Raw genomic sequence first — 19,024 nt, forward strand, 5'->3', positions numbered from 1 at the left:
GCAAAACTCATGGGAAGAATGATTCGAGACGTACAAACTACCTTCATTTAAATCGGCGGCACGAAATTTTGGGTTGCACATCAATGACGGGAAGAAGAAATATATGGTGGTGACGTCAGCACCAAAAAATAGCCAACCGACAAAATCGAATCGCACTGGTCAAACTAAAATAATAAACATGGGAGACTACAACTTTAAGAACTGTCGATAACTTTTCCTATCTATATAGGGTCGAAAATCACATCCCATACCAGCTACGATGACGAAATCCGCGCACGGTGATTGGCGGCCAGGTCTAACCATAGGCCAGCCAGATCTCACCATAGGGTCAAAGCTCTTACTGTATAGGACTATGATTTTGCCAGTCTTCTAAGCAAGAGCAATTGCGAACTCTTGACCTCGTTCTAGAAATGAATTCCGTGAAGGATTTTTTGCCCCCTTCATGAGGATAGGAATTCCATAATTTTCATAACAATGAAATCTATGAGCAATACAATGACCGTTTGGCTGTCGATAAATTCTGACTCAATAGGTTGCAGTGGAGTGGCCACTTAATACAAATGAATGAGGATGATCCAGCCCGAAAAATTTACAAGCGCAATATTTATAGTAGGAAAAGAAGACGAGATGGAGCTATGGCGTAGACCAGACACATTTTAAGGATATCGAATTGGTAGACCTCGGTGCAGAACCTGGATGTCTAGATTTGCTTACTAAGGCAAGCCTAAACGGGATAGCGGTTGTTGCGCCGTTGATGATGATGATGAGGAGTCTAGTCAGACTTGCAGATTTTTTCGAATACTGCATTTTTAATCAGTAATTGAAAACAAGAAGGGTAGGAATCTCTTCAGGGTTTAGTGAAAACTCCCTTGTTTTAACTGCTCTCTCCCATATATATCTATGGCTCTTTATAAGTGATATAATCTTATTCCGTATGCAATTGGCTTTACCACTCGGCCATCGCACGGTCAGATATAGTCTGTTAAAAATAAAAAGGACTCGAAATGCCATTTTCTTACGAGGAAGGAGGAATTCCTTTGTCAGAATGCGGTGTGCTCCTTGATAGGTAAATAATAAACGTCAATTAGATATTCCTTCCTCCGTCAGTTCCCTTATGAAGGTTTATCTGACGTCAATTTATGTTGGGTGTACAACGAATGATGTCTGCCTGTGCTGACCAAAAAAAAAGTGTTCGTATAGACTTGCACAAAGAATTCTAAAGCCGATTTCCTATCTGGCTCGGTACCAAAATTTGTGACGGCTTGACTAGTTGATTATTCCTGGTTACCTTTTCTTTAAAAAAAAAGTCGAGCGTTCCTTTTATACACCAAAGAACTCCTTTTCATGCACTTTTACATCATTGAGGTTGGTTGATTGTTATACCCGGTGAAAAAATCAATTTCTGTATTACGATCAGTCCCCGTTTTCGTCATCATTTCGATACGGAACCTTCGAGTTCGTCTTTTGGCCCAGAGGTTACCATATTCATTTCCATTGCAGTTTGGATTGATTTGAAAGTTAGTCTTTTTGCGATGTTTCTTCAAAGTCGATTTTTGAGTGAAGACAGCTTTGAGCTCTGTTGCTGTGGATTCCAACAGGAGCTGTCATATTTCTCATTTAATCCATTACAGGAAAAAAATACTGTGCGCTAATTTGTGTAATATAATAACTGACTTAAAATCTCGTATCTTGCAAGTGGAGTATAAATTTCCTCATTATCATATTCGGTACATACAAAACCCACCCCCTAATTAGCGGCCTTAGTTTATACCATTCGTTCTATGTTTGATTTTAAAAATCCATTTATAGTCAACTGCAATTCTTCAGGAAGATAGATGCATCCATTCACACGTCTAATGAAAGCCTACTTTCTCCTTAATTATTTACTACAATAAACCGCAATGTCGGGCGTAGTGGGTCAACCACATTTACGCGCCCTGGCTACAATCTATACCCTCCTCTTGAGAAGCTCGCAATCTTCCTGCGCTATGTAGCTCTAGAGCCCTCTGTGATTTATCCCTCCGCTCGCTGATCAACATGTTCGTACACCCGCGATAAAAGGACGCAGACATAAGTAATTAAAAGTTTCGGACCTTTGAGTAGGAACGGACGTCCCTTGACCTGTCAAAGTGAGAATTCGGTTTTCCAGTCCTCCAAGTCCAGAGGCGTTATGAAAGCATGTAGATTCCGTCAGGGTAGTTGATGTCTTTGAGGAAAGATTACAGCGGCCTTTGAACCACTGTACGTCCTGTGGACAAGGCAGAATGAAGGATGTCACCGATAACAAAAAGAAATAATATCGGTCACTAGGTGCTCCTTAATTTTTACCTCGAAGTAGCGGTTGACATGTTCATGTTCTCATAATTGATAAAGAACGGGGTTCCACATTCCATCCACTGTTTTACAATGATCCGAATGGTTGTTATCATATGTTATCTGTACAAGAGGTTTTTGAGCAGAAACCAGCTTGCTCTCTGCCGATCAAACTTTCGAGGCATTCCTTAATAAACTCGTAGGTTATTTTAACCGCATTTCAGTTTATCGACGTTTTCCGAAAGCATCGTAAACACTAGATGACAAACGATGTTCCTTTATTCGAGGATCGAGTTTATCGCATTTGCAGATGGCTGAACAGATTTTATAGTAAGCAATGACTCTTTTTATGCCATCCCTTTTCGGCAAGATTTAAATAGTATTCGAGCAATCGATTAATAATCTTAGCAAAGAAGTATTACCAGTGCAATCGACATAGATTGAAGAGATTGCTCACACAAATTTCCACCGGGTGGGCATGACGCGGTATCCTCATTGTAGGCGTGATAATAGCGAGCTGTGCCACTGATCCAATAACGCATTCCTGTCTCAACAACTGCAAGGCAGCATTGTTTGTCTTTAGTGGCATTCCAACACTCAGAGCCATAGAGGGTGACAAATAGGAACGAGATTCATTGATGCGTCGATAGGCAAGGATAACTGTTGTGAAACATTAGAAACTTTGTTTTCTACAGATTTAGTCCATAAAGCGAACATTTCAAATTTTGGTAAATTAGTGACGATTGACTATCTGTTTGAGGTGTTAAGACCGGTGTCTCCGAGCTCCTTCAACGTGACCTATTGCTTGAATGGCACCAAATGGGAGTCCTATTATAAGGTTTTTTGTCAATTCTTGGCAAATTATCTAATGACCCAGTCATCCCCAGAGCAAAGAGCAAGAATGGCAGAATTTCAGTTGATCATTTATATTAACGTTTAAGATACTTAGTTGTTTATGATTCGGTCAGACTACCGAAGGTCAGGATACTTATACAAACTCCAGTTGTTTTTGGAAATTGAATGGGACAGATTTTATTTTGGTGAGCATTCTATCGAGTTTCATCCTTATATTTTCAGCTTGAGGCCCGCTATTAATATCATCAAAAATAACACACAAGATATATTTAAGTCGCTAACACACATTCAAGATACTTATTATACTTAACTAAATGCTATCAATGAAGATTTCTTCTCGATCCCGTCGTTTACGAATTGTATGGTTCGGGTAACAAAGTCTTTTCAAATAATTACAGTCGTTAAGCTCCTTTCAATAAAGTGAAGGAAAAATAAGATAAAATCTGATTGCAATCCTCCAGTTTCATTATTTTTTATCCCACGTACATATGGTATAAAAATCTCCGCCTACACTCATGATGACTTTCAAGAGCTTAATGGCTAGGTTCTTCCTGATGACTGAATATCTCTCTGCGGTACATGATTCGCCATTTACCACCCCTCCACCCTACAAACAAGATTGATGACTACAACAGTAAAGTATGCCTAAAACACTGGAACGAACTGTTGAAATTTCAGAAATTTTCCTTCTTAACATCTTGTGAATTGGATTGCATGATTCCAGGTGAACTGTTTTCATATTTCATCTGATGCTCTTAAGCTGATGGATTTGGAACAATGTTATAATCTGTTCTAATTATTCTATGAATATGATCCTCTTGACAATAATTGTAGCTTTGGGTTAATGTACACTTTATATTTGATGTAGATTTTAAATGAACGCAATATCCTCCATAGCAGCCATCAGAATTTATTCTTTCTTCACTACTGGAAGCTATAAATCTATTATCTATAAAACCAGTTCTTTCTGTTATTTTCGTCACCCACCACGATCATTATGAGATACTCTACGAAAGTTCCATTGAAGATTTCCACCATCCCATTTATCATTGAATGTATTTTTAGTTTTAATTAAAAACATTTTATTTTTATTTACATCAATATTTACAACTCTTTCTTGAAAATCCCAAAATGTCATTATCAACTTTTTACTTTCAATTATTTTTCTTGAACAATCACGGCCTACTCCGCCACGAAGAACCCCGGTGGTGGCAACTGTCAATCGAATTAACAACATTCGAAATAAATTTCGAATTTAGTTAAACCTGCTGCACCACATATTATCAAGTGGACTTTTATAGAATCTCTGATCACAAACTTTTTAAGGTTTTTGTATAAAAGATAACATTATTAAAGTGGGTTTACTGTCCGACCATTTGTCTATCTGTCATATGCACTTTTCTCGAAAACGGCTGCCTATTTCAAACGAATTTCGGTCGATATATAGGGATTATGGGATCAGACGTACAAATGAATTTACATGAGTTTCGGTGGAGTTTAAAGGAGAGTCCTCCATGCCTCCAAAGTGGATTATAAAATGTTTTTCCAAATGTATCCATCTGGACCTTGAAAGCAGATGATAGTGTTCACATTCGCTGCAAAATATGGTAAATCATCTCTATTGATCGGAATGGGCATTTTACTTTGAGAAACATAAAATGTGTAAGATAAAAATTTGTTAGGATTGGTTTACCATTTAAAATGTCTAAAACTTATATTATTGCATTGCATGTAGGGTGAACTTAAGGGGCATTCGCAGTTTATTTTCAAAATATAATTATATACTATTATTTACTTTATTTGAGCAGATATCGTAAGGGAGAGTATTTCGATACTATCTTCCCGGACCAAGATATTTTCTTTGAAATTTTTCGGTTGGTTGTTTTTTGAGAATGGGTCCTTGAGCTAATTGACCCCCGGCGAACCTCTGCACTCCATTCCTTTGCAACTAATGTCATTTGCATCCTGTTGTAGTTGTATGTAGGGCAAAGTAAAATGAGATGTGGACTTTCACAGTGCTTTTCGCTGTAACAGATGCGAATCCAGTGTTGGATTGTTGCCGACAACTACCGCAAGTGGCTCTCAAATCCTGGAAGTAGGTTCCGGGCGATATTTTGACTGCGAGATTTTGGTTCAGGTTAAGGACCATCACAAATATGTAGTATCACTCACCAACGAAGTTTGTTAACACACCGAAGAAAGATATTTCCTATTAGCAATTGTTCGCGATTCAGAAGCGATTTCCTAAAAGTAGTATTTTTCCTGTGATGGGTGATTTAAATACCATGGTGGATGAAATCGTGAAATGTGACAGCGGAAACATGAGAGCGGGTCGACGAACGTAGGGCCGTGAGTTCTGTTGATTGCTTCGAACTGGGCAAGTATGACATAGTGAAGCTTGGTTAACTTGAAAAATTACAAGAAGTACAGCTATCGTATGCTGTGACAAAAGGAACTTCGTTGGTCCGTCGTGATTGTGAGGGAAACAGAAGCTGCCGCAAGTAACAACGATTTCGGTACCATATACAACATCATGAATGAGTGTGCAGGTAACAGTAAGTTTAAGATTCTGGAAAGAGTATCCGTCGCGGGTATAAGAGTTTGCGGAGTGCTTGCGAGAAGCCTGCTGTCGTGAAGATAATAGCTAAAATAATTTTGAAACACATCAAATAACATTCTGAAACATAGTCGAAAAGAGCAGGCTGATTTTAACTTTGACACCTACTGTACCACATATGGGACAGTATAGCGAATTCAAATTTATGCTCCACATGTCTTCATCGATTCCGAGAAGGGTTTTGAGAGCAGTAACAAGAAGTATAAGAGTGGAACGCAGGGAAGAACAAAATATCACGTGCTACATCGAGACTCATAGAAGACCACTTTAACTCAATATAATACATAATACCAAAGGTAGCAATAGTAGAATTTCAATTAAACTTTCCAATATGATGTGTCATGTTAAAACCTATATTGCGGAAAAATTTAAGTATCTAGGAGCTTAAGAGATGTAATTAGCCCTTTTCAATCTCACATGACTATATTCGGTGAAAAAACGTTTTGGGCCCATCGTGGGGCTTACAGTTCCAACTTTTCCACCGAATTCCATGTCTTTAATTTTAACCGTTTCTGAGAAAAGTGGATGTGACAGATAGACAAAGAGACGGTCCCAGAAGAGGCTACTTTGGTGGGTTGTCGTCGGCTTAACCCATCACCCAAGCAATGGTGGTGGTCGCAAAGCATCTTGAAGATACTGAGATGTTCTCATGCGAAGCAATTAGTGCTGTTAAAGCCTGTTTCAAGAGTGCTGGGCTAGCACTTGCGGAGAAAAGGACAGAAGCGGTCCTCACCACCAAGAGAAATTATGTTTGAATTAGAACTGAAAACCATATCATCATTTCTAAACCGATCATCAAGTGGTTGGGGTTGGTGATCGATGCAAACCGCAACTTTGAGCAGCACATAAAATTTAGCTGCAAAGAAAAGCCAACCACTAGTATGGCTCTAGTCAAATGTAGGGGAGACACGATATACTTCCAAATTGGTTACAGTCAGGGTAATGAATTCAATCATGTTGCATGCAATTCAAGCTTGGAGTGCAGCGCATGATATCTTATGCACACAAGCTGGGTGCAATCTACAGAAGAATCACCCTAAGAGTAAGTTCTGCTTTCACAGGAATGATCCCGATTGACACCTTGGCAGATGAGATGATAAACATGTACAACATCAACTCCATCTCTCCTCAGTTCCAGGTATAAAGGGCCGAGATCAATAAGCATCAACAAGCATAGAAAGCATAGGCAGATCAATTATAATCTTACCCAGTTTCTCACCGACCTTGGAAATATGTCGTCAGTACCTGTACAGATTTAAATTTAACACCTCACCTGATTATCGAAGTTGTGATGGACTCTCGGAAGAACTAGGTCACGTATTCTTCCAATTCCCGCGGAAGAGAGGCGGAACGGGAGGGCTCCAGATGAAGTTCTCACCAGAAAATATTGTCCGGAAAATGGTATCATACCAGAAGGATTGGAATGCGATCAACTCCATGACCGTAATAATCCAGGGTGAACTACTTAAAGCAGAAGAGGTCAGCAAGGCGCGGTCACGAACGCCATGGCTGAACTCCGTCCCGGGGTGTAATACCTAATGGTGGTTCCACGGGACAGGGGGAATTGGGAATGGTTTTAGTGGGTAAAAATCTCACACATGTTAGTCGGTAAAAGGCCCAGGCTAGTCCCTTTTAAAGATTTCCATTTTTTTTAAGAAAATCTTAAAAGCGCAGTTATCACAACACCGAAATCAACATCACACGGGGCCAATGTGCTCTCTATTCTGCAAAATTAAAGCAATGCATGGAAAGTTCCTGCGAACTGTTACTTGAAAGCTCCAACCAATTGTCTGCGTCACAATTATTTTATGCTCATTTTCGAGAAGACTTTTAATAGCGCAAACATATATAGAATGTTCTATGCAGGAGGAGCATTCCAAAGAAACCATTACCCATAATAAGTGCAACATATGATGGCCCCAAATTGTTATTTGAGTTCGAAACGTAAATTTGAAGACAAAAGTATAGTCGGCCAGGGTTGCTTCCTGTCACCGGTATTATTCGGCGTTGTTATAGGCAACATTTTCAATGCTGTCTTGTCCGGAGAACGTGTAATGCTTTATTGGATCATGATATCGTTCCTCAAGCACCGCGACTACACTAATGACATATGTTCACCCTCACAAGATTTCAGCCAAAAAAACTTGGAAAATGGAATAAACAGAGTCGAACTGGAGATAAATACCAACAAAAACAAGGTGTTCTGACTCAGTAGTCATCGTCTATCTGCATTAACGGGCAGAAGAGAGAAGGCTATTATGTCAGCCTGAACTATATACAGTGTGTCAACGTAAAGAAGTCATCGATAAAACTTAAAGGACTGATTCCCTTAGTAAAATATTGATTGTTTTCAAGATATTGGCAATTCAATGGAGTTCGTTCAAGTCGTTCTCTTGGATAACATTTTCGAATCTCACTTTTCCTCCTGCCATTTTATTAATCAAATAGTATATAGTCTGTTTTAAACTTAAATTTTATTTTTTTTTTATTTTTCGTCCCCAAAATTTGGACAATCATACTGCAAAAAAAAATTGCTGAGCCAACTTGGCCAGTTCCTTGAAAAGTTTACCCATTTAATGTAGTTTTCGAAATTATGCAACACCTGCCAGGTCTTCATTAAATAAAAGACGGCACTACCATTTTACTGAACAAAGAAGTCATTGTTCTAATAAACAATTTGGTGGTAATGATTTATAGTAAAGAATAATCATAATTTGCTTCAAGTCTGGGGGGGACCTGGAAGGCCACAAGATTGGACCAACTCGGTCAATCTATCTCTAGGAGTACGTTTGGTTAGACCAATGGCGGACTTGACGCGCATAATATCCCCTGGCAGCCATCATTTTGGATCCACATGGATCAATTACATGTCCGTTGAAGATATTGGTCCACACGTTAACTTTGAATCGGTATTGGAACCTTTCTTCTCGGATGGACTGCGGATTTTTCAATGCATGCAATGTTCTTTCATCCGGGCTTGCTCAAAAAGGTCGGGTTCTTCCTATGTTGTACAGCATTTTGCAGCAAAACTGCACCCATAGTTCCAAGGCAGCAGGGGCTTGAGCACGTTAAACATAATATGGGTGATACTGATATCGCCTAGTGATCACATTTACGGTCGATTTCGGTATCCCTGTTTATCTTGCGATTGCTCATGCTGAAATAGTCGAGTAGTTTCCAATTTCTCTTAAAACTTGGTTTTCTTTCTCGAGCGGGAGCGCACCTGGCAGATGCTGTATAGTTTCGAAAACTATATTAAATGATCAAACTTCAAACATCTCTGCTATTTTGCCTCAAGTGCCCTTGTGGCGATCCATTCGTCCGCCATCTTGGGAGAGTGGACTCCACTTCATGGCATAGCCAACAATGCAATGTGTGACTTATCAGCTGCTACTTCCGCTTTTCGATCATATTGCGTACGGGCACAGAGTCCACCTTGGCATTCAGATTAAACACTACGATCACAATGTCACCTCATGGATGCCTCCCCCTGAACTACGCATAGATGCTCCTCCACTATATCGGAAGTATTCGTTGGTGCATAGCACTGAACAATTGTGATGCTTCACAGCCTTCACCGGAAGCTTGCCGTCAGTGTATGCGCGTTTCCGGGTCCAAAGAACACGCCTTGCGGTAGCCGCCACAAACAATCCCGACACCACATTAACGTTCGCTATCACTTGGCTTTCCAGAGTACAAAAGCACATTACTGGGAGGGGTAAAGGAGAGTTCTCGTTAGCGCGAATTACATGACGAAACCGTCGAACACATCTCTCTTTCAGTTTTTCCAAGACCGAAGCACATACATACATATATATTCATCGCATATATCCTTATTTCCGATATGATCATGACGTGTTACACCACCACTCCTAAGAAACACCTTTGTCTCCATTACCACGAGGCCATATTCATTGGAGGGTGAACTGAACAATTCAGTTAGGGTGGACGATACTGCAGTAAATTTTAGAGTTGATAGAGGGATATATATAGTTAAAAAAGCTCACGGACCCTCTTCCCGCCCAATCGGACCGAAGGGCGACCAACCTAAGGATGGACTGAAGGCAACATCCAAAGGCCCGCATCACAGCGATGATACGTTATAACGCAAAGTGTGTGCGACCATGCGAAAATGTATTACTACATCCCGATTGTCGCATACACTTCAGCCAATGACGCGGTGGTTCTACCCTACAGAGACATGGATCTTGTATCGAAGACAGTGCGGATCAAGACTGAAACCCATTAGGTCAGATTGTTACCGGACAGGACTCTTCGGACTGCAGCACAGGTTGCAAGGATAACCGCTTTTTGCATCTCCATAGTCCAGCCCTAATATCGAGCGTTTTCAGCACTTTAGGTAAACTCTGCAGGACTAATCCCTTCGCTGAAATTACCACTGGGACTACTTCGATCTTTTGTAGTCTCCAAATCAGCTTCATACCGTCTTTCCGGATTTTTTCGTGCTGTTTTTCAACAGTGTTCCGGTCCGACGGTACGGCTACATCGATTATGAAGCGCGCTCGTTCTTCCTTCAGAAGCAGAACTAGATCGGGCCTGTTATGATTAACACTGTGGTCGGTGGCAATAGTGTGATCCCACAGTAGTTTGACCCGATCATTTTCTAAGATTCTCTGCGAAGTATACTTATAGTAAGGATGGTAGGTTGCCACCAAGTTATACTTCAACGCAAGGTTTTGATGGAGAATCTTGCAGACGAAGTTATGACGATTGGTGTACTCGGTACTGCTCAACATCCTGCACGCAGATGTTATGTGCTGGATGGTCTCCTCTTCACAGTTCCATAACCTACAACTGGAGTTGGTGATTGAGGAGTCGTGAAGAATGTACCGTTTATAATTTTTTGTTGGGAGCGAAGCATCCTGAATTGAAGTTAGGAATGCTTCGGTCTCATAGAAAAGTATACCATTTGTCAACCATTTGTTGGAGGCTTCGATGTCAATGCCTGACAAAAACAATTTTTTTATATGACCTCCGTGAATGGGTTTCTCTTATCACATGTCGATCTTCTATTGGACTGAAGTAACATTCGACATGGGATCCCATTCTCTGCTTCTCAAGTTCAAAGGAGATAATTTATTATCTGCCATGACGATAGCCTGATGTATTTGGCTAGAGGATTGTTTCTCATAGAAAAACTCACGAAGAGAATGTACTTGATTGTAGTGCAACTTTTTTAAATCAATTTTTCGGTAGCTCTATTGTACTTGTTGTTGTTTGCAAGAACTACCCTTACCCGTCTATTGACCGATTCTAAATCCGTATTACTCAACTGGATCACACGGAAGGTATATAGAAGGACAGGAATGGCGAAGGTGTTGATTGCCATGATTTTTCCCGTACAGCTCAGTTTTAAGGACAAGATCCAGACGCCGTTCAGATTCTCCCAGCAACTTAGATTTGATTATTGCCACAGCAGGTGTTGTTGCTTGCAATATGCCGAGGTATTTGTAGACGTCGTCCGAATCCATACCCTCAATCCGGATATTATTTTGGCTGTATCCTTCGTTGTCGGTGTGTTTTCCCCGAACAATTATTTTTATGCGACATTTTTCCAAACCCAGCTGCAAGCCGATATCCCTGCTGAACTGGATGATGATGTCCAGCAAGGAGCGAAGTTGGTTCTCGTCTTTGGCATACAATTTAATGTCGTCAATGTACATCAAATGGCTTAGTTTACATTTCGGCAATATACCATGCTTTATTTGGAACTCATATTTGCTTTCATGCAAAAGATGGAATAATGGATTCAAAGCCAACCAAAAACCACAGTGGGCTTATAGAGTCGCCTTGGAAAATGCCACGCCTGATTGGTATCTCTCCTCATGTTTGTGAGGATACCTTCTAGCTTCGTGCTCCAATTCTTCATCACTGTTCTGAAAAGAAGAGCCACATTCGGGTTGATTTTGTACAAGCGTAGCACTTGTAGTAACCACGAATGTGATATGGAGTCAAAAGCTGATTTATAATCGATGTAGAGATATTTCGTTTTTGATAGACAGCCTGCTTTACAGCGACCGTATCGATTACAAGCTGTTCTTTACAGCCTCGGGAGCCTTTTGCGCATCCTTTTTGCTCCTCAGCTATCAATTTATGAACATCAAGATGTTTTGAGATGTTCGCGCACAAAACTGAAGTGAAGACCTTGTAGATAGTAGGAACAAAAGTAATTAGTTGACATTTTGAAGGGCAAGAGGCACCCTGTTTCTTGGGGATGAGAAAAGTTATCCTCTTACCTGTCTTTTCAAGGGCTGCTTCTACGTCAGCTTCAGTAATGTCAGGCATGGTCATTTCGGAGAGGGCTTCGCATGAACTCGTAAGGTGTGGGAGCCACGCTGCTTCTAAATTGCAACGGCTAAGTTCGCTCCAAACACTTCTCCAGAAGTCTTCTGCCTGATCCAGATCGAGGTTACCTTCCCGACTTGAGTTGGTGAGATTGTTATAAAATCCCCGTTGGTTCTGGAAGAACAAGGTGTTGTCTGTCCTTCGCTGAAAGCTCTTTTGATACCTACGGATGCGAATGGAGCATACCGTAAGTTTCTGCTTCAGCACCTCGAGGATTTCTTCGATTGGCATATCATTGGGGAGATGGTAGTTTCCAATGATGTTCGCAACGCATCTGTGCACTCTTGGTGATGGATTTCCAAGAAGTGCTTCTGTTATTCGCTCCAAGATGTTGATTATGGAGGCGAATAACCGTGGTAGCTGCAACGTAGATCAGGCTGTGAATCTCGGTAGCAGTAATTTCGCTAGCCAGCCAAATTCTATCAACGGCAGCAATGATTTTAGTAGTTGCCAAAGTAAACTTTAGTTTTGCAACCTTTAGCCTAGCATCTGGGAGAATCTCAGCATATTCTGTGAATGCGACCTGGAATGCGGTCAGAGCATCATTATAAATTGGGTCGATATCCGCAGTTACTAAACTTCTCCTGACTACTGGGTTTATGGAATGACTTACAGGTGGAGTACTTGTGTTGCTCCTTTGTTCAGTCCGGTAATTTTATGACTCCAGACCGAGCTCAAGTGAAACCTCTTCGAAGATTTATTGCCTAGTTGGTAGGGCAACTCGGTTGTTATTCACTATCACCCGGTATTGGTTGACGACGTTCTGCTCCGGAACATGACTTAGCTCCGGAAATCGGGTTATGAACGCGTCATGTAGTCGATGTCTGTACCCTGATGACTTCCGTTCCAAATCCGTGACACGGTAATAGGCGCGGAAGATAAATTCGTTGAGTTGGTTCGTCCAAACCGTACCACGCCTAGGTCTCCCGTCCCTGGTGGTTGACGGCATAACCGCCAAAACATCATAGGGCGAAGAGCCACTCTGATGTTGTTAAGCGACTCTTAACCGTGTTGGGTACTGTCTTCGTGTCCCTGGGGTTCCATCAGAGTTCGAAAATATGTGAAGGCGTGAAGGAACCCTTTGGATTATTAGTAGCCGCGGTTCTTCGCAGAAGAATACAAAATCGTTCATGCCGTCCAATTTGTTTGAATTTGAGAACCTTTCACAAGTCTAGTCGAGTTGTTTATTTCAAAATGCACGTCGCCTGCTTTCATGTACAAAACAGTTGCCAGCTTCTTTCAAGTCTTTATAAATTATTCTCAAGTTCATGTATTTAAATCAAAAGGAATAGAAAGTTCGTTTTCTCTAAGGGCTTACGATAAAAGTTGATCGCGATTATTTGCTTCAGGCAAATCTTCGATTCATGAAAAATACGATTTTCCACTTGCAATGCGCATTACACGGGTACGTCTCGTATTTTCCAAATTATAAGCTTGTTATTCACAATTGCAAAGTAGCTTTCAGCCTGAATTTTATAAGACGTGAACTGCTGCAACAAGATTGTATATTCTTCCATTTAAATAACCTTCTTCCATACAATATTCCATTCAAGCGTTTAAGAGCCCTTCACACGCTCTACTATGGAATGAAACTTTCTGAATTTAGTTTGGCATACCTTTTGTGCTCGCTATTGTCCTACCGATGGAGCACAAATAGAACTTGGACGAAAGAAAAAATGCGAGAAAGTATTCAGTTTTAATATTCAATAGAGAAAAGTTTCTTTTTTCCGCATCTTAACTTTGACGAAGAACTTCTGAAGACTTTCTTCTTACACGTCGAAGAAGAATTGCACGGTTTGACTATGGCAGGAGACGTATCCATCTGCAGGTAAAGTGGAACGACGAAGACGACGGTCTGGCATGGAAACCCTTTTGTCTTGTACTACACTTAAAACGAATATCTTCATTCACTCGTTGGCTCTTCTGCGATAAGTGAAAATTGAAGGAAGCCTGGAAGTGGGAGGGCGAATCGGGACAAGGTCGCACAAAATGGAAAACTGAAAAATCTTTCTTTCTCTAAGTGGAATGAGGAAGTTATTAAAAGCCCTTTGGTCTTTGACTAAAAGCACTCCTCGTTCGTCCCAGATTGAATTCAAGACCAGCAACAATAAATCTCTAACGACAACAATAAGAGAGTCCAATCTAACAATGGACTGCCGGGAAGGAACCTAAAAATATCAAAGCAGCTATGGATACTATGGATAATGAAATTGATAAACTTTAATCAGCCTTAACGAGAAAAAGATGTTCCCGAATAGAAATTTCAATTTTGTGTAAATAGAAAGGAAGGAGAATCTGAATATACAGAAGCGCAGGAGAAGCATACGCGAGTGAAGGATCTACTTCACCACATAATTTGCCTTAATTTTGCTTTAGCTTTAGAAGAATAGCACGATGCGCGGGTATTGAAATTTGGAAAATACTTTCATATACAAACCAATCCAATACGTTTTACACATTTATGTATATATGTATATTAGCCACTCGTGTGTGAAATAAATTGAAGAAATCTTTGAAATGGTATTATCCACGTGCGGGCTTCTGGAAAGGATCAGTGATTAACTGATGTTGGTAGACGAATAATACTGCAATTCGAATATTAAAATATAGATAAATGTAACTATGCAAGTTTTCCAGCTCCTTTACTCAGCTGTGCAGGAAGAATAGGTACAATCAGGTAGTTTCAGCACAGGCTGCTGATGAAGCGTTAAAAAAGGCAATGTAACCCCAAAAATTGTAAATTTCTGGGGCTTTTTAGCTACAAAGAAGATGCAACTATTATTATTCTGTTAAGGAGAAGTCGCCCGCAGTGAGGAATTATAGTATATTTCCTAGTTCCAAATCTTTCAACTTTGCATCTGGCATTGAATGTTTTCCCAAGTGCCTCGACCTACTTTGCGCAAGCGCCGAATACTGCCCCAGAACGTGTATAGAGGTTTCATGATGCTCCACACAGAACCTGCAGGCAGTGTCTGGAGATATCCTTAGCTTCCCTAAGTGACATTTAGCTGACAGTGACCAGTGAGAATTCTCACTATGATTCGGAGGTTCTTTTTGGTGAGGTTTAAGCAATCCTTTGTGCGCTTGGGTTCGGATCCCCCCAATAAGCACCCTGGACTGCTCCATTCCTGGTAGACCGCCCCCCCCCCAGCATAGTTCCTGCAACCGTTCCTCTTAATTTTTCAATGTCATAGCCATGAAACTGTTTCCGACTCCACAGATGGGTTCTAACCCGTGTAAAGGCGTCCCTGCTCCCTTCTTGGCTAGTTTGTCCGCTGCCTCCCGACACAACATGACCTGGAGCCCGGAGTATTCAGATCTTATTGAACGAGCCGAGCGTATTCAGTCTCTCAAGGCATTCCCATACCAGTTTAGAGTTCACCTGGTTGGACCTAAGTGCGTTGATCGCTGTTTAACTGTAAGTCAGAATAACAATGTTCTCCCCCTGTAGTTCCTTTGGAAATTAAAGAAGGCACATGTGTCTATGGCGTATATTTCCGCCTGGAATATACTAATGTGCATACATATTGGCTCCAAGTACATTTTCCTTGAACCAGTGATATCGGCATCCACTCTCTCTGCTGTGAGGGATCCGTCAGTATACCAAGTGATAAGTTGTTGGTTTAAGCCGTGTATTACAGCCACGCTGTCCCTTGTTACTCCAACGTGTTTCAGACTTCTCATCGAAGTGCAACCTCATTGTCATGTTATCCTTTGGTATCAATAATTCGGAGTACCACCTAGAGAGAATATCAATCTTCCTTCGATTTAGACACTGATACTTCCGGCCATCCTAAAGGTTGCTGTCCTTGCCTACATCTGTATGTGCAGATGGAAAGGGGTTAATTTCATAAGGACCTCCAGGGATGCCGTTGGACATGTCCTCATTGCCTCACTGATCACCCCCCCCCCTCCCCCCACTGACGGAAGCCAGTCTTTACAGTTTGTGTGTTGAGTTCAGTTCTTTCTGCCCACCATTGGCCTTATTATTGCAGTGTATATCAAAAATAATGTCTTCGGGCTGCAACCCCATTTTTTTCTGATATGGACCTATAAGTCTTATAGTTTTTTGAGATATGTTTTCGACATGTAATTTTTGGTCTAGCGTAATTCCCAAATATTTTACCTCTGTTTCTCGTTTCACCTCCCTGTCATTCAACCTTATGGTTCTCAGGTGATCAAGCTTACGTCTTCTACTGAACGATACTATGGTGGTTTTGATTGAATTGATACGCAGTCCCACCTTCCTGCACCAGGCACTAGTACCCCTTAATCCCATTTGGATTCTATCACATAGGGTATCCTCATATTTATCCCTACAGGTTAATCCTGGACCTGTATTCTAGTATTTGTTACCACGTCCAGGAGTTCATCTACTACCATACTCCACATAAGCGGGGATAGTACCCCGATCTGTGGACATCCTTTAGTAGTATTCATGACAATAGAATTTATACTTGTCGGTACTTCTATTTGCCTACTCTCTAGCATTGCGGATCAGGGCATCTTGTACCTCTGTGTGCGATGCGTTATTGAATGCTCCTTCGATATCCAAAACCGCACATAGTGCTATTTCTTTCGTTTCTGTGGCATCCTGAAGTACATCGGCAGCTTATACACAACAGTTTCCATTGACCGTCCTCCCCGGTAAGCGTGTTGACACGTGTGTAGGACGTTGGTTTTAATATAGTTACCTATGACCTTCTCCACCGTTATAAGTACTAACGGTGTAAGCCAATTTGGTCTGAAATATTTAAGGTGAAAAAAATCCTTTTTACCCGCTTTCGGAATAAAGACCACATTTGCCCGCTTCCATGCGCTTCATATAAATCCCCCTTACCACCCTCAAAAGAGACTTTACGATGATTTTTAGCCCTCTTTGGAGTAGTGCTGGGAAAATACCATATATTCCGGGTGATTTCAGTGGTTTAAAAGTCCCGACCGTCCGCCTTGCCCTAGCTTCTGAGCATACCCTTTTTGCTAGTTTCTAGTTTTCCTTTCTTCCTCTTTTATTCATTGTTCGGGCGTCAGGCAGAATATTGTCGCCTGCCGCCGTGGGGTGGAGCCCCGGGAAATGAGTTCTGAGAGCAGGTAGTATGCTTTGTCCTCCCCATTCTCCGTAAATGTCCCATCCTCCTTCTTCAAACAGACAGAAGATATTGCCTCGTCTTTACCTACAGCTTTATTAAGCCTGATTGCTTCTATTATTTATTCGATCCCTTTACAGGATTTCCGGAAACCGTTCCATTTTGCTTCCCTGATTGCGTTGCTATACGCAGTCAGTGCATTTTTCTATCTCCCCGGTTTGTTTTGCCCGGTTGAAGAGTTCCTAGGTTCCTAATCCAGGGTACATCCCTCGATAACTTAACTGGCTTAGCCGAACGGCTGGCCTCATATGCGTCAATGACGATAGAGTTGAGGTTTTCCACAACATGGCATGGCAGACGAGGAGAAGTGGTAACTCCCTCTTCTCAGAGTACTTCACCAGTTTAACGCCTAGCTTCGGTACAACCCGAATGTCGTCCCTTGGGAAGTATCCCGATGTCACGGCTGCCTCTCGAATCGTTCCCCAGCTTCCAGTGAGACTTGAATAGCCACAAGGTATTTTAAATTATATTTAAAAATTGTGCAAGCTCTTGGTTTTCCACGAGAGGAATCCTAAATTAGCTGTATGCTTTCCCTTTGTAGACCGAGGATCTGCCCCCGGTACACCCAGAGCTCCTGAGCAAGCACTACTTCAATGTTGTCCTTAAAATTTACCCTTGCAATTACCGCAGATGCAGCTTTCGCATTGTGAACGTTTATCTGGGCTATCTTAGTGCTGGTCATTGGAGCTCTTCTCCACTGTCGGAGTATCGCCTTCCTCCTCCGACATGGCACTTTGCTGAAGATCGCTGTCCACCCTAAGTCCGAGAAGTTCTAGATCGTGGTCATCCAGCTTCTGCTCTTCACTGACTCATCAAGTCCTTGCCACTTGTAAGACTTCCGTAATTCTTCCGCAGACCTCGGTATGCTTTCAACCTAGTGTCTCCTCCGAGGTGACTTCCTCGGCTTTTCCCGGTGCACGTGCACAGGTATGTTGGCAAACCGGTAGTTGATATGGCAACTCGGATGTTTGATTCGATCGTGAGGTGAGGTGGAGGGCAACGCCTTTTTCCTCAGTGCTAGCACGTGGTCTCCGAAACAATTGTATGCGGGGAAAAATTAAAAATATTTACAGCATAAGGAAAAATACCTAGTTCTTTTCTTAACCTGAATGTCCAGTTTACCGTAATGCATCACTCGCGTGACAGCGATCACTTTCTTTATTTCCCGATTGGCATTCTTATAAATGCACCATTTAGCGAGCGTTTGATCATCAAAAAACCGACGGGTCAGTGCGTTCCTCACGTTGTTTTATTTGTGGCTTAATTCGCAGGACGCCAATCAACGCCCGATGTTGAGAGAGCGATGGTCTTATAGGGAACGGCTTTGCAATCAGTGGTGGTGGTAAAATTTCGGCGTCTTATTATAATATTATCGATTTGGAATTAACTTTTTCTAATCCTATAAAATATAGAAAGATGAGACAATCGAGACAATGATGAACCATGTATTCATAAGTACAAGGTCATGAGTGTCCGCAAAATCGACTATACGCCAACCTCATTCCGGGCTCAAAACCCCTTTTCCCCACAGTACCTGTTATTGCTTGCCTTTTCACTCACATTGCCTTTAAGGTCGCCGGCAATTATGATATAGTCATCAATTGGCACGTTTCCAGTCTTTGCATCGAGGAGTTGCTAAAAGGCATTTTTCTCGGCATCACGTCGACCTGTCTGTGGTGCGTACGCGGTGAAGATGCGAATAGTGCGATTAGCTGATATAATGGTG

At 41.5% G+C, this 19,024-nt stretch overlaps 1 protein-coding gene across 2 annotated transcripts in view; it reads left to right on the plus strand.

Moving 5' to 3' along the window:
* The window catches only part of LOC119653214, a 157,916-nt gene that overhangs the window by 135,196 nt on the left and 3,696 nt on the right, over nucleotides 1-19,024 (plus strand). The window lies entirely within an intron of this gene.

Source organism: Hermetia illucens, chromosome 3 (assembly GCF_905115235.1).
Source record: "Hermetia illucens chromosome 3, iHerIll2.2.curated.20191125, whole genome shotgun sequence".
NCBI lineage: Eukaryota > Metazoa > Arthropoda > Insecta > Diptera > Stratiomyidae > Hermetia > Hermetia illucens.